The sequence below is a fragment of the Ornithodoros turicata genome, chromosome 10 (genome assembly GCF_037126465.1).
Source record: "Ornithodoros turicata isolate Travis chromosome 10, ASM3712646v1, whole genome shotgun sequence".
Classification (NCBI taxonomy): domain Eukaryota; kingdom Metazoa; phylum Arthropoda; class Arachnida; order Ixodida; family Argasidae; genus Ornithodoros; species Ornithodoros turicata.
The window spans coordinates 30522616-30540289 of record NC_088210.1 but is presented as its reverse complement, the minus strand read 5'-3'; positions in this window follow the sequence as shown (position 1 = coordinate 30540289).

Genomic DNA, 17674 nt, shown 5'->3' with positions numbered 1-17674 from the left:
GGAATGAAGAATAAAAAGACAGAAAGAAAGCGAAGAAACAATTTTCTTGCTCATGGCAGGCATGCCCATGAGACGCTTAGGAACGATCAAAGCACTTGTCTGCTATAATCTAGACGTTCGGTGCGGTTTTGGAAGACTGCTTCAGTCTTCCCTCTTGCGATATTTAAGTACACTTCGTCTAATTCGAATGGCTGCACAATGTGTAAGTCACTGCTCACTCACGTCCTGCTGTGCCGCGTTTAACATTTTAGAAACCTATATATGCAAAATTAAACCGTGTATACAGGGGTTGAACGACAAATAACCGACCCGTAATTGGCTATAAACAGCAAGCGCTATGGTTTTGTGACAATGCAGACAAAATTCACAATTAACTGACACGCATTCAATCGCAACAGTGCAGCATTTTTTAAGCTGACTAGTTTGCTATATTTAATAAGCTAAAACTTTTTTATTTTCTGTCGTGCAGAGAGATTATCAACATGCACTGTGATTTTTACAGGGCGACAACCACAAAGCGAGCAGTAAATCGTGGTTATGTCACTATAAATTCAATAAAAAGACAATACGTTGTTGACAAGGATTTCACTCGGAATTACAGTTCGCATTCACGTTAGATACAAAATTCCGTGACCCCCTCGCACCCAATACTTCAGACTGTTCCCTCTTTTGTTCCGAGAGAGAGAGAGAGAGAGAGAGAAATACATGATGACGATGATATGGGGATGACTTCCGCTCATTGAGCAGAATGCTACCCCATTGCTATTGGGGGAAAATGAGAGGATGGTGATGAGGATGATGCTGACGATGCTTTTGTTCCGAATGGGTTCATTTGCATCCGCGAAACGCTTTAATGAGCGAGTCATTCAAAGGAAGCAGCGTCCGTAACGCTTGCATGGCAAAACCACCCGATCATGAATACTGTGCAATTCAAAGCATCACATTCCCACTCGAATCGGTGTCGTTCAGCAAAACGGTGGTGAACCGGGCAAGTCGGTATGAATGGCACTGGCAGGACTACACTGTTAAAACAGAACTTCACCACATAGCACGCTCCTAACCAACCATCATACCGAATGATATCATTCTGTGTCATGATTTGTTCAAAACAGGAGGGAGGCGCCTATCTGGGACAGATTATCTTGTCCCAGATAGGCGCCTCCCCCCTGTTTTGAACAAATCATGACACAAAATGATATCATTCAGTATGATGGTTGGTTAGGAGCGTGCTATGTGGTGAAGTTCTGTTTTAACAGTGTACCAGCCAGTGCAGCATAAAGCATCTTATTAAGTATGCCGCATGCAGGACTGAGGTGATCTATGACATCCCTCTCTCACGTGGGAAATCGTACAAACTGGTCGATGGCTTAACGTAAGGCTGAAAGAACACGCTGCCACCCTGCACTTTTAAAAATGAACTTCACCGCATAGCACGCTCCTAGCCAACCATCATCTCGAATCATATCGTTATCTGCCCTGATTTGTTGAAAATGGGGGGCGTACGCCTTTTTTGTGACACTTATGATGTTCATAATTGTCACAAGAAAGGCGTACGCCTCCTCGTTTCCAACAAATCAGGGCAGATAACGATATCATCTGAGGTGATGGTTGGCTAGGAGCGTGCTATGCGGTGAAGTTCATTTTTAAGAGTGTGGAAGGAATCCCATCAGGCCACCTTGCCGTCCATTGCACACTCTTAAGAAAAAAAGGTGTGAAAAGGTGGTAACTTCTATAGTTACCACCTACACTCTTAGAAATGAACTTCACCGCATAGCACACTCCTAACCAATCATCATCTCGAATGATATCGTTACCGGCCCTGATTTGTTAATAACAGGAGGCGTACGCCTTTTTTGTGACACTTATGCTGTTCGTAATTGTCACAAAAAGGGCGTACGCCTCCCGTTTTCAACAAATCAGGGCCGATAACGATATCATTCGAGATGATGGTTGGCTATAGGAGCGTGCTATGCGGTGAAGTTCATTTTTAAGAGTGTAGGTCAACATACACTCTTAAAAATGAACTTCACCGCATAGCACGCTCTTAGCCAACCATAATCTGGAATGATATCGTTATCTGCCCTGATTTGCAGAAAACGGGAGGCGTACGCCTTTTTTGTGACACTCATGCTGTTCCTAATTGTCACAGAAGAGGCGTACGCCTCCCGTTTTCAACAAATCAGGGCAGATAACGATATCATTCGAGATGATGGTTGGCTAAGAGCGTGCTATGCGGTGAAGTTCATTTTTAAGAGTGTAGCCCCAAATAAAGGGTGTAAAAAGGTGGTTAAAGCAATTATCATATATCCAAATTGCTACAAGAAGGCGTACACCCCCGTCGCTCACCGAATCAGAAGCGATAACCCTGTCATTCGTGGCAATGGTTGGCGGACAACGTGCTATGCGGTGAAGTTGTGTTTTGAGAGTGAGGTAGCAGGGAGAACCTTGCAGCCTTTTAGGCACAACATATGCGACAAACATTACCACCTAAAAGGTGTAACTGCTCCACCCTTTTCTCTAAGAGTGCAGTAAGTGCGGCTGCACTCCACAATTTTATAATACAGTGATTAAGGGGCGTTCAGCGGTTCTGCGCACGATAGAGATTATGGAAGTATTTCAAATAAGAAAAAAAGGGGGTCACTATGCGTCAGCCATGGCATCGGTGGCGTTGTATGGTAAAGAGATATTGTTCCTGGACTTCCTCATGTTCCCTCAAAGACTTCCTCCTTGTTCCTCATTAAAGGAGCCGGTTTGTTTCTGCTTGTTGGAAGTCTAGCACATGCAGTGTTTGTCATCTCCCCTGCCTGTCCTCGTTTGCGGTGCAAGTTTACCTCGATGCAGTCGTTCAGCAAGCAAATCGCAACTACACGGTTAAATATAAGCCACGATAATGTTCACGAGTAATCTTCGCTGCGATCGCAGCATTAACGAACGTTTCTGCATTAACAAGAACAGCAACTAATGGACGTCCGCAGATGTACCGCCTGCATTTGGCTCTGCTTGTAAAGGCCCGACGAGTAATTACTCTCATAGCGAATATCACGATAAATGAGCCCGACGGTATACAGGATATGTCGCCAAATTAGTGTGACACGTGTCCCCCATTTGGATTGGATTGGCTTGGATTGGAGATTGGAAGAGCAGCATCTCCTTGATGACAAGCTGCGCTCGTTTTTCGAACAACTGCTTCTTACCAGTAGTATATTAAAGGCGTACTGTACGGGGAAGATAAGGGAATCCAAACGAGTGATTATCAGCAGGTGTTATTAGCCAGTTTTAGTGGATAGGAATGTGTTCGTGCTAACGGTTCCGAAAACATGACAAGCCAATCGCTTTGTTTATTTGAAGCGGGTGACATCACATTGCTAAGCTTGGATTTGATAATCTCCTTTATCGTATAGTTTTCGCAGAGCTCTTCCGATGTACTAAAATTCGGTAGTAGCTCTGATTTGAGTTCACGATCCTCGTTTTCCAAGTGAGCTGATTTGCACGGTCCTTAACTGATAACGCTACCTGTTTTCATCACTCACACACAAAGAGGAAGTCTCGAAACGCAATGAGAGGCATGCACCCAACTTTACTAGAAGCCGTGCTCGGAGTAAGACAACGACATTCTCGAAGGGGTCACCTTCGTGGCTTTCACACCCTTCTAATATCTGCGGTCGTCCAACTATAAAATAATGCGCCCGAATTCTAATTCAGAAAATAAATAAGAAACCGACAACTCAGGAACTTTAAATAGGCCCTTCTTCTTATTTTACACTCCATTCAAATTCAGCAGTCGAGAGAGAGCAAACCTACAATGCTGGGACTTCAGACGGTCTAAGCTTTAAACTCCGGGCAAATATTCCGCGCATGAACGGCAGTTCCATAAAGCAGTATGCTCTGTCGACGTTCTCCCACCTTCTCCAACGACGAGCAGCAGTTTTTATTTCTGCTTCTAACTCCCACTCTCGTGTCAATACCAGACGCGTCGGCGACCCGGTCCTGAATAGCTGGCTCTGCCTCAATAAGAGCCTTATGCGGGAGAAGCCCAACAACCCGTACACCAACGGCGGGCGACGACTTCCGCCGGATTGCTTCGGATTTGAGGTGCCCTTCTCGATGCCCAACACGGGGCGAGGGAAAGCGTTACGCGATGATTTAGAGAGGGTTAGATGTAACAGTGAGCATAACACGCTAAAAAAAAAAAGGAATAAAAAAAGTAAAGCGTTTTAGAAGAACGGCGTTGTGTCAAGCGAACATTAACGTTTGGCATTCATTGACAAGGAACGTTGATCGACGAACGTTTGGCAATGTTTTTAAAAGCGTGTTTCGTAGAGCATTTCACGTAGAAAGTAGAAGTCGTCATCGACCCTGCACTCTCCCCCCCCCAAAAAAAAAGAAAGAAAAGATAAAAGAGAGAGAGAAAGACAAAGGAGAGAAAGTAAATTTGGGAGCAATTACTTACAGCTTGTAGTCCCCTACATTGCTATTACTTCTCATTTTAGTCCCCTGACCGTGAAATTTACTCCCGAGTGCTGTATAGATAATCCCTAAGCTCTTCGCATTTACTTTGCAGTAACTTTGCATTTAGTCCGGGACTACGGGTTATGGTAATGCATATATGGTCACCGGAAGAACTAAAATATTACTCTTTTTTACTTCTTCTAGAGTGTGAATCTCTTGTATATAGGACATGCCGCTCATTTCTGGCCTCTCGTTGTTGACATCCGGCATTTCACTCGAAGAAGGAGTTTTCGGGATGGAAAGGGGGGAGGGGGGGGAAGAAACACGTCTCAAATACCGCGAGTCGCACAACCGTATATACAAAGCATCCCTCCGCGACTTAGTCCGCTACGTTCTGATTGGTTCGTGGTGCCATAGGGACTCGGAAAGTGCCTGTGTATGGTCTCCCCAGAACACAGTGCACTCTTAGAAATGAACTTCACCACACAGCACTCTCCTAGCCAACCATCATCTCGAATGATATCGCTATCTGACCTGATTTGTTGAAAACGGGAGGCGTACGCCTTTTTTGTGACAATTATGAACAGCATAAGTGTCACAAAAAAGGCGTACGCCCCCCGTTTTCAACAAATCAGGGCAGATAACGATATCATTCGAGATGATGGTTGGCTAGGAGCGTGCTATGCGGTGAAGTTCATTTTTAAGCGTGTGATAACTCCCAAGTTGCAGTACGATATCACGTGCTTTATTCTCTTTTAACATTATTATTATTATTCACTTCTTGCCTTTTTCCTTTCTTTTCCGGCTTTCCCCCTCAAGTCTGCCCCACACTTACGACGTGAAAATAACAACAACAACAACAATAACAACAACTTTACTGTGAGATGATGAATGGAGAGTTTCATCGCCGGGGGTGACACAATACCCCATTGCTCACTATTAAAAACGAACTCCTCCGTATAGCATGATCCTATAGCCAAAACCATAATCTCGAATGATATCGTTATCTGCCCTGATTTGTTGAAAACTGGAGGCGTACGCCTTTTTTTTTTGTACCAGTTATATGCCGTTCATAATTGTCACAAAAAAGGCGTACGCCTCCCGTTATCAGCAAATCAGGGCGGATAACGATATCATTCTAGATGATGGTTGGCTAGGAGCGTGCTACGCGGTGAAGTTCATTTCTAAGAGTGCCGGTGGTGATGTGGGGAATGAAATAATGAGCCCCTTCACAATAAGGATCGAAGTCCTATGGTCTCCAAAAAGGTCAAGAGAGCTTTGAGGGCAGAGAGAGTTGGTGGGCTGAATTTGGCCAGGGACCAAGCAATTTTGTGAGAGAGAGGAGGGAAGGAGGGAAGCGGGGCGAGAGTACAGCTGATTATCCGGAAAGTGCGGTTCGGGATATGTGAAAATAAAACTACACGCAACTACGCACTTTAGAAATGTGAACGCATTTACCTTTGAAGAAAAAGCAACTTACCGAATTCTTTTTTTTCCCTTCACTCTTAAAAATGAACTTCACCGCATAGCAGGCTCCTAGCCAACCATAATCTGGAATGATATCGTTATCTGCCCTGATTTGTTGAAAACAGGAGGCGTACGCCTTTTTTGTGACACTTACGCTGTTCATAATTGTCACAAAAATGGCGTACGCCTCTCGTTTTCAACAAATCGGGGCAGATAACGATATCATTCGAGATTATGGTTGGCCAGGAGCGTGCCATGCGGTGAAGTTCATTTTTAAGAGTGAAGAGAAAAAAAAAAAAAAAGAATTCGGTAAGTTGTTTTTTCTGCGCTGTCATCGAAAGCCGCATCTATTTTAAGAGCCGACTATACGGTAAAAGGAAGATAAAATCTTCCGTAAAAGGCATCGAAAAGGCCTTCGTCGAAACATCTTTTCCAATCCAAGGACTCTGTCGACGGCACACGGCGTAGATTGCCTGTTTCGACCACGATTCCTGTCACGTCGGTTTCTTTGTCTTTTCTCTCTTAACTTGGGTCTGCTTTTAATGTGCTCAGGTCTCCATAATGCCCTTTTATGTATGGTAGGCTTAAGTTCTAGTGAGATCTCGTAAATCTTGTCTGTATAGCCCGAGATTAACGGCTAGACCTCGGACTAGTGCTTACGGCACTATATTTAGCGTAGCGCTAGTTTAAATATGGCTAGAAGCGGTCGATGTCGTCGTTTCTTTTTTCTTTTTTTTTATAACGCGAGTTTGACAGTTCAGTACTATCGTCTTCAAGATCCCGTACACACTGGACATTGTAAAAATCACGGAGTAAACACTGTCGTTCGATTCGTTGATTTGTGGCGAATAGGGTTTCGCGCCATCGCTGGTAGACGTGTAGAGGCCGTAACTAATAGTCAAAAGGCAGGCGGTAAACGTCACGTGGGATAGTGGTTGCTACAAAAGGAATGGAACGTCCACACGGAAATAAGCGAATTATATTGGCATTATTTTATTGGCAAAAGGTTATCGTCTGCCTGTTATGTTACCAGTTTGTACGCTATATACACAGCGCGTGTATAAAATGTTAATTGCTTTGCGTTGTGTAGTAATGTTCGTAGTAAAGGTGCAAACCAGTTTGACCTTCTTTCGCCGATTGTATGAATTATTTACATTACCCGCTTTACACTGGCACGTGGAGCTGAATGACGTCGGCAACACTACATCCGACAAACGCTAAACGTATATATATACACTCTTAAAAACGAACTTCACCGCATAGCACGTTCCTAGCCAACCATAGTCACGAATAATATCGTTATCTGCCCTGATTTGTTTAAAACGGGAGGCGTACGCCTTTTTTGTGACACTTATGCGGTTCATAATTGCCACAAAAAAGGCGTACGCCTCCCATTTTCAATAAATCAGAGCAGATAACGATATCATTCGAGATGATGGATGGCCAGGAGCGTGCTATGCGGTGAAGTTCATTTCTAAGAGTGCACGTCTAAACCTCATCCGAAACGGCCGAACATTTGCTGCGTTTTGTTCGAACTTCGTGATTTTGATAGATTAACTGCATTAACACGTTATTGTCACTAACTATTTTAACTTCTTAAATAATTTGATTAAATTAGCAAAATAATAAAGTGCTCGTTAAAGAAATTTCGTAAGCCAATTTCGTGTATAACGTACCACCTGGTACACATAAAATTTTGTACACTGCATGTAAAAGGGCATGCTTATGTGAATAAACTCCCCTGTTTTATTCCACATGTCTGAAAGGTGTAAAACAGTGTTTAAAACGGTGTATGCAAAACACCCGTCTGAAGCACCCTGTCTGAAATGGTGTTTTCCGACGAATGTGCAATTTGTAACGACGTTTTTCTTCTTTTTTTTTTGGAGGCACCATTTAAAACGGTGTAATCCAAAACAGCCTTCTGTACGGTGTGAAAGTTACACCACAAAGGTGTGTGCAGTGTACTACACTCTTAAAAATGAACTTCACCGCATAGCACGCTCCTAGCCAACCATAATCTCGAATGATATCGCTATCTGCCCTGATTTGTTGAAAACGGGAGGCGTACGCCTTTTTTGTGGGGCGTACGCCTCCCGTTTTCAACAAATCAGGGCAGATAACGATATCATTCGAGATTATGGTTGGCTAGGAGCGTGCTATGCGGTGAAGTTCATTTTTAAGAGTGTAGATGGCGAAATTTATTAGTTTTCTTTTCTTTTTTATGCGTCTGACCCTGACGGAATGGAAAGCAGATTGACAACGGGAGTCGCTGAAAGATTGGGACGGTTTCTGCCCACCTAAGCAACGCCTCTAAGTTGAGTTCCCTATGTGGAGATCTTAAGCCTCTCATGTATAGCTGCGGGCGCTTCTTTGATCCCGAACGGAGGAGGAAAAGGGAAAAAGGGAAGCGAATGGGGAGAGACCGGAGCGGCCCACAGGACGTTGGTAAAAAGAGGCGTTGTTAGTATCCTTACGTTCTCTCGTTACGCGTTTACTGCAATGTTAGTCTAAGTTGAGTAATAATAGGATACATAATCTGGTGTGGGACCCGCCTTTCTTTGAGATCGTAAAAGGCGGATTACGTTGTACGTCGTCGTTATCAGGTTGCGTCTCAACATACGGGTTGAAGTATACATGTGGCTGTATAGCTAGAGATTACAAAGGTGAAAGAGCTCTATACTGGCTGGTAAGCAAAACTACTGGTCAACGTGGATTGGTCCAACGTCAAACAACCTGATTCGAGCACTGCTAAGACTACTTCACTACGTAAGACCTGGTAGCTACCTGAACTATGTAGCTACCCTCATATCACTTCATCACTTAGCTACGTCTCTGACACTTTCGACGATCAACGATCACGAGTGGTCAACAACGGCACCCCTCCATAATTTACCCCGCAAGTGTGCCCTAGCGGACGAATCTTCAGTGGGAAATGCAATGCTGAGTAGTAAATCCCAAGGACTGCAATGGGGAGTAATTGTAATGTAGGGAACTAGAAGCTGCAATCATTCCCCAAATTCCTCTTTTTTTTTTTCGAAGTGTGCGGAGTCCTTCCTCGACAAAGCGCACTCTAAAAACTGAACTTCACCGCATAGCACGCTCTGCGCCAACCATTGCCACGAATGATAGGGTTATCGCTTCTGATTTGAAGAGAGAGTGAGGTGTACGCCTTTTTGTGTCAATTATCATATATCCAAATTGACACAAAAAGGCGTACGCCCCCTTCTCTCTTCGAATCAGAAGCGATAACCCTATCATTCGAGGCAATGGTTGGCGCAGAGCGTGCTATGCGGTGAAGTTCAGTTTTTAGAGTGAGACACGGCCTCCCTTTCAAATTGTGTTACTTATTTATTACACAACCACCACCAACAAAGAGAAGTGCCGTTTCCCTTTATTCCATATCATTTCATGACACTGGTTCCTCTCCTGGCCTCACCGTTGCTGCCATGCTCACCAACAGATTTCAGCAGCTTCTTTGGTTCTATAGAACGTCAGGCCCGGCTGTCGGGAAGCTGTTGTCACGTGCAACTATTTGTTCTAAGAACGGAAGCCAATGTCTTCCGAGCGTGGGGAATTTGCCAGCCTTCGATTGGTCGCCTATTTCGGTTGGCTTTTAGAGTCGAGACACGTAAGGCGACGCGTCTAGACGTTTTAGTGCTCCTTTAACTACATTACGGCACTCCAGAAGAGATCACGTGGGAGAATCGCACCGACGTCCATTAGTCGTGCCTGAGTCAATAGAGAGAGAGAGAGAGAGAGCAGAAAAAGCGCTAATGAGTGTGCTTTTCGAAGGAACCCTCAACCAGGTGTGGGCAATAATACTCATATTTTGTCAAATAAATGGAATAATAATAATAATAATAATAATACATAATACTCAGAAATCGCTGGTATACATGACATTCACAGGTAAACATAAACAAGCCTTTCGGTGTCACGAAGACTTCCGGTCCTTCCGCGACTAAAGATGCTCGGAACCAGCCACCATGCAGAATGATAGCTTTCACTTTCCTGATTTGTTGAAAACGGGAGGCGTACGCCTCTCTGTGGCAATTTGAATTGCCATAAAAAGGCGTATACGACCCTCTCTCTCCTCAAGTCAGGAGCGATAGCATTATCAGTCGCCATAGCGGTTGGCGCAGACCGTGTTTGCTAGGAAACCGGATGTCGTTCGGAAGCGGTGCAGAAGGGCATGTACAATACTAATAAGTAACACTTCTGATTCTGAGGCGTTACACTCTTAAAAGAGAACTTCACCGCATAGCACGCTCCTAGCCAACCATCATCTCGAGTCGACGTCGTTCTCTCCCCTGATTTGCTGAAAACGGGAGGCGTACGCCTTTTTGTGACACTTATGCAGTTCATAAATGTCACAAAAATCTGTTGCGTTCGCGTGGTTGCGCGCTAGCTACACGCTTAAAAATGAACTTCGCCGCACAGCACGCTCCTAGCCAACCATTACCTCGAATAATATCGTTATCTGCACTGATTTGCTGAAAACGGGAGGCGTACGCATTTTTTTGTGACGATTATGAACAGCATAAGTGCCACAAAAAAGGCGTACGCCTCCAGTTTTGAACAAATCAGGGCAGATAACCATATCATTCCAGATTATGGTTGGCTAGGTGCGTGCTATGTGGTGAAGTTCATTTCTAAGAGTGTAGGAGTATGCGTTACCAAAGAGCCCGAAGGGCTATATTTTCTTCCCCATTTTTTTCTTCTATCCATCATCATTATCATCATCATCACTATGTTTTAATTTACACGCGCGTTCTCCATCTTTTACATTTACATACTCACACAGAACTGGTAATTTATTCTGTCCCACAAATGTTCTCCAATTCAAAGGCTTTGCAGAAAAATTCTCGCTAAGAAAAAAAAAAAAAAAAAAGAGAGAGAGAGAGGAGAAATAAGAGAGAGAGAGAGAGAGCAATGGTGAACGGTGAATCAGAAAAAAATTCTCTTCTAAATTACGCCCCTTCGCCTCGCGTGCCTCCTTCGAAACGGATCTTGAATAAACGTACGTCCCCGCGCAGACTGAAAGGCGCAACGATAGCATGCCCTGCGTCCTCTTTCACCTGACGTCCGGAGCAGTATTAGAACCATGCGCGACCCTTAAGCGCTTCCTTGACCTTTGGAGGTTGCGTTTGCAAAATTTACGTTGCAGAATACGGAAAGCAGATATGGCACATCCCTCTAGAGACGTCGACCCACGCTCGGCATTAACGAAGCCCTGAAACATGAAACGTTGTGCACGTTCACACGTGACCTTTAGGATCGGGCTCCTTTGTGATAATTACTTGGGTAAAAGAAATATGTCGCACTAATACTTTTTCATTTTGGCCATTGTATGTACGTATTTTTTAACCGAAGAGCAGGTCTTCGTCTTACTCATTTCGTATCTTTCCCTATCTCTGCGTCGGGTGCTCATGAAAAAGTTACCCGCCGAATTTTTCGATGAGTTTTTGTTTTTCCTGTCTTCCAGACAGCGCGATTACTTTTAATTTTTGAACTTCATTTGTTGGTAACATATTTGTGTGCCAAATATATACAAGATGAGGCTTGTACAACATACTTAAAAAGTTTTTAAGTTTCTGAGTTTCCTGCGTAACTGAGTGCAGTACTAAATACTGACGCTTAAAAAGTATTTGAGTAGAACACAAAAAATACTAAAACATGTAAATACTAAAAAAATCGTTACGCTCAAGGTACTGTCAATCTACTGAATTTGTGAAATTTATTGTCACACAGGTACAAGCAATGTGAAGATGAAAGCGGATACCGATTAGAATATTCTTGTTTGGCCGCGATATCTTCTTGGTGTATGCTCTACTCCGCGGACGGTCGCGCGGATATCGCGCTGAGCTCAGAGGGGGAAGAGCCTCACAAAACGAAGGTGAGCGAGAAAGCCGCTTTATCTCGGTCAGATAAGACAGCATCGGTCTTATCTGACCGAGTGTGTGGTATTATGCGGTGAGCGTCTGCATCTAGACTCTAGAGTCACGCAAATCATGTTGTAAACACAGTCACCCTCATTCCATGAAGTACACTTCGCCGCATTAACGGTTATGTTGCGGCGAAGCACGCTTTACAGGAGCTGAGAGTTTGAGTTTGATTAGAGAAAAAAGAAACTGAAGATGTTGAATTCGTCACTGACGAATTCTGCTACTCCCACAAAGGAAACGAAATGAATGAAAGGAGAAAGAGAACTGAAAAGATGAAAAGGTAAAAATAGAAAGACATCACCCCTCCCAGTCACCGAACTGTACGTGCATATGCGTAGCTACATCCCCTAGAAGTGAACTGAAGTGCAAGAAGCTAACAGGAACGCGGAACTCGACGACACATGCCTAGAATGCGGTCCTAAAGTACAGATTCCATCTCACTGCTCACTATGAAGTTGACAAGCGCTGACAACGCCGCATCTCTCTTCTCGGGTTCCCATACACCCAGCACCTTGATTATATCGAAGGTTCTATTGTCCAAGCGGTCTAGAGCAAACTTCAATGCAGCCCTGTTTTAGTATATAAAGCGTGTTTCGCGAAAATCCCCCGGCCGAATAATTCGTGAACAAGTGGCGCCATCGAAGAAATTTCTTTTTGGTAAAGATCCTTGGGACATCGGCCGTGATCCGAGTAGTGAGCGGCTCATTTGCATACGCTCACTAATTAAGTAAACATCCTAACTTTTAAATTTTATTTCGCTCGCTTACGGAACCTCTGTTTCACGCATCGGGACCTTCACCGAAATATATTTAAAAAAAAAAAAGCGTCGACACTTAGTGATTTTTCCGAGTAATTAATTGGTTTCGGTTTAGATATATTTCTTGCGCGGAGCAGTGCACCAATGCGCTCTTTGGATCAGCTATCGGGCTGTCAATTTCGTGTTCATCCGCCTGGTTGACACACGGGGGGTGACGGAAGATCAGGAAGAGCCGCAAGAGCGCAGGAGACGCTTTGGTGTTCCTTCTCTTTCTCTACATTCTTAAAAAATGAACTTCACTACATAGCACCATCCTAGCCAAGCGTCATCGCGAATGACAACATTCTCTCCCCTGATTTGATGAACATGGGAGGCGCACGCCTTTTTTCTTTTTTTTTTTGTGCAAATCATGCCGTACATAAGGACAAAAAAAAAAAAAAGGGGAAAGACTCCGCCTCCCGTTTTCAAGAAATCGGGCAAGAACGTTGTCATTCGGGACACTTCTCCGCATTAACAGTTACATTGCTGTGGAGCACACTTTACAGTAGTAATTTTTGTGTGCTCGAGGTAGGGCTATATCGCGAACAAAGAAGAGAAATACCTAGTTAATTTACAAAACTACGTCAAATCTGATCAGCTTACGCAGGAAAGTCCGAAATGAGAGGTCACCGCTTCGGTGCGAGCGCTGCTTAAAGGAAAACGCAGGGGAACACGTAACAGTGAAGCCCAAGCAGCACAACATCTTGGCCCAATATTGGCAATGTCGACCCAAGACTGAACCAATATTGGCAATACCGGCCCAATATTGGTTCAATCTGGGTTCTACCTTAGGTCGACATTGCCAATATTGGTCCAATATAGGGCCAAGATGTTATGCTGCTTGGGAGGTGACGACTTTATGACGAAGGAGGCGCTGCCAAAACGTGGCCATTACCCTTTCTGTTCCCGCAGGAGTCAGACTTACGGTTGAAGCTGCGCAAGTTCGAGGTAGTCGCCAGACATATTATTCGGCAAGTTCACGTCTGCTTATCCTAAGTTCCGACATTATGGCCAGTGTTCTTCCCGCGGAATTCGCGTTTACGCAGCAGGGAAAACAAAACACGAACAACCCATTTAATGTAAAGCCTCACCCATGGTTCTTTTGGGAGTACATAGATTGATGGATTGATCGATGATGTGGACACGGGGACAAGGAATAACAGGGACGGTTAAAACAGTCACTTGTCACGAAGTGATTAATTTAATTCCTGTAAGAAAGGAAAGGCTGGGAACTACCCACTCTCGTTCGAACGAGGAGTGTTTTCCGGAGAGTAAATTGCCGTACAGGGAATGCCATTAATGGAGTTTCCGCGCAGGAAACGAAAATGACGGCAATAACTACAAACAGAATGGCACAATTTCCTTCCTCAACGATTTGGTTGCTTTGCCGTACATTTACGTTTCGAACCTTCGTAATTTAACCAACGGCGTGGAGACGCGATTTTTCCCAGACAATGACGTTGAAAGAGGGACCCTAAGAAACAGCGGATGCTGTGCAGTTGTGACAGCAACAGAGAACAATGGAGCCTCGGATGAGGAAACGTAGCAGGCGCTCGATGCAAGCAACACAAAGCAATCGAGGGCAACGGAAGGAACGACCAGGGAGAAAAATATATACTGTATGTTTCGGGAAAAAGAAGAAGAAAACAACACAACAACAACATATTGCGAACGCTACGTGGAAGACGCGCTTGTAATGAGGTTGTTTGGTGGAATGAGGGTGCGCGTGATTTTTCAAACTAGCTTAGTAGAGATGCAATGAAGTGAAATGAAGGGTTTTGGGTATGGCATTTTATCATGAATGATTGTGCGACCTTTGATATATAGGTACGCGAAAGCATTTTATACTCACTGGATACTCTTGTTCACTTGTTCATGACAATTCGTGATAATTCAATTTGGGGGACTATAGGCGCATTGCCACAACTAATAGTCCCTTTCGGACTTAAATGCACAGAAATGTATGCGAAGTTTGGGTACTATTTGCAGTGCTGGGGCTAAAATGGGGACAATTTAGGGGTTGAGAAGCCTGTAGTTGCTCCCGAATTGACCCTTTCGTTCCCTTCTCTTAGAGTATGCAACCAGCGTTCGGCTCGAAAGTGTCATAAAAACTAAACGTTTTCACCCAGTGCTCTGCATCGCGCACGATATGACATTCGAGGACATCACGTGTAATAACAAGTTGCTGCACTCTACGAAATGGAGGTGCGACATTTTCGTCCTTTTTTGGAACTATAAGCATGGCCACGGGACAAAATACTTGGAAATTTAGGTAGATGGGTAGAAATCCAGAGAACCGGTAGAGATGTAGGAAGGGAGTTGCCTCAGGACAGAAGCCGCCGATATTTCGAACAGAGACTGTTCTTCTTCTGGGCACCGTCCTCATCATTGGCATGGTATTTAAAGGGTTAGGTGTGACGTGTTTAAAGGTTCATGCGAATTGTGGGTCAACAGCCCGGAGGGAAGAAAGGGTCCGTGCGGGCTTCTACGGCCGGAGTGAATGGCTGCTTTGTTAGAGTGTGGAGGGGATTATGTGAACGTAGTGATCTAGGCTACAGGGAAAAAATTTAGGGATTTTTTTGCGGTGTTGGAAATAAATTAGGGAGGTCAGGGAGTAAAATAGGAAGTAATTGCAATCTAAGGGACTAGAAGCAGCCAGTTTACTCCTTGTTTCCTCAAAGTGAAGAAAGTGACAAAAAGATTTAAAAGAGGTAAGAACTCCTATCTGCAGTCATTTAGTTACGGTGTAATACGTGTAATATTGTTCTCCTACACTTCGTAATTCTATTTACAATTTATTGTTCAGTAATTCTCCTTCATAACGTGTGCAGCGCACTTTTTTTCTCGGTTACGGGCGAGTATAGACGTATACCGCCATCCAGATACCTCTATCCATTGTTACGTCATCTGAAGAATTGTAGCGCCCAATCAGAGGCCAACGCGGAGATACACATAACGTTTTGCTCTACACTCTTTACAACGAACTTCACCACATAGCACGTTTCTAGACAACCATCATCCCGAATCGCAACGTTCTCGTCCCTGATTTGTTGAAAACGGGAGGTGACGCCTATTTTGTAGCCATACATAATGGATACATAATAGTCTCAGACTCCCGTTATCAACAAATCAGGGGCGAGAACGTCGTCATTCGGGATGATGATTGGTTTCAAGCGTGCTAGATGTGGTGAAGATAGGGACCTATCGGATTCATCTATACAAAAGCTGTCACAACCAACAAGTTAGAATCGCCGTGTGGAGCCGACACAGTCGGCGGGCTAGCTTGGTAGAGTTCATAGCCCCTTTAAGAAAAAAACATGGGCCCACAGTTACACTCTTAAAAATGAACTTCACCGCATAGCACGCTCCTAGCCAACCATCAACTCGAATGATATCGCTATGTGCCCTGATTTGCTCAAACCAGTAGGCGTACGCCTTTTTTGTGACACTTATGCTGTTCATAATTGTCACAAAAATGGCGTACGCCCCCCGTTTTCAGCAAGTCAGGGCAGATAACGATATCATTCGAGATGATGGTTGGCTACGAGCGTGCTACGCGGTGTAGTTCATTTTTAAGAGTGTAGTACGTGCTCAAACGTCGCCGTGCCAGGACTGCGCAGCTGTTTCGACCTTATTGGGCCATCGTCATTGGGCCATCACGTGCTATACGTGCAGCCAATGGGCTGCACGTATTTTTTTCCTTATTGGGACCACTGAGTTTGTTATCGTTGAAACTCCCGATTTATCATCTCGAAATAAAGTTGCTGTTTACATCAGGTACCTGATAAAATGCAGCGCACTGCATGGAAGCTTCTACACGATAATAAACACAATAGATCCAATGTTTTCATCATTTGTATCGACCGTACTTGACTAAGTTTCAACATTTTTGGATTGAAGCGGTAAGATATCAGATTTACAAACAAAAAAGGAAAAGAAAAAGCAAAGAGAACTTGCAATGAACACGCAATGGTACGCTGCATGGAATAGCGATTAAACCCTCGCGTTACAAGCTTAGAAAATTACACGTCTTGCCACCAGACGCGACATGTCCCTTGAGGGAGACGCGCTTCGCAGATTACAGATGTCACAGGGATGGGAGTTTGAACGGTGCAATTAGTTGGAATTAGCGTTTGTAACGGCAGCCTTACTTACTGCTCTGGAGTTCGTTACTGTTTACACACTCAACTCTGATTGCGTTTTGGTGCGAGTAAACTTCCTAAACATTATTGTTTTTGACTACCGCAAAAAAAAAAAAAAAAATCTACCTCTAATCTAATCTAATCTAATCTAATCTAAAGAGCAGATTAAAACGATAACAGGAAAGAAATGGAATTGCGTGTGAAGTATTGGCGCTTACCACTTAAATTATAGAGGGAGCAGAATTAGTTTATGTCACGTCGGGAATGACTGTGTAAGCAGATGATGTAACCGGGTGTTGTTTTCGAGATGCGTTTGCGACGAGTGACGTAAAAAGTTGGCTTTAAAATTTCACCTTGATGTGTCGATCAGGAAATTAAAGTTGAGGTTGAAGTCGAGGAGCATTGAGAAAGTCAATGTGAAGAGATCTTGGGCGAACAACAACAACAACAACAACAAATAAGAAATGATGACGTAGTGGGCTGTTTCACCGCTTAAGCGGCACCATGTCCCATCCGCTATCCCTATCCCATCTTGGGCGAGATTATATTTTATCTATAGCCTATCTCATGACGAACATGCGTCCACCAATTAAATCACGTTATTTTTTTTTTCAGTATCACCGCTGTCTTTCCTATTTCAGTCTGACTGCTATATATGCGCACGCACAATCGTGGATCAACATTATTTCATCTGCATTAATTTCCTCTATCCCAAATAATCTTGCAAAATCGCCAACAGCACATATCTCTGCTGCGTTGTCAGTTTTGATTCCCATTATTTGATGACAGCGTATTTCTGAAACGTGTACGCATTCTTTTTTCCTGGTCTCTACACGTAGTAATAAGGAATAACCGAACACCGAAGAACAAGATCA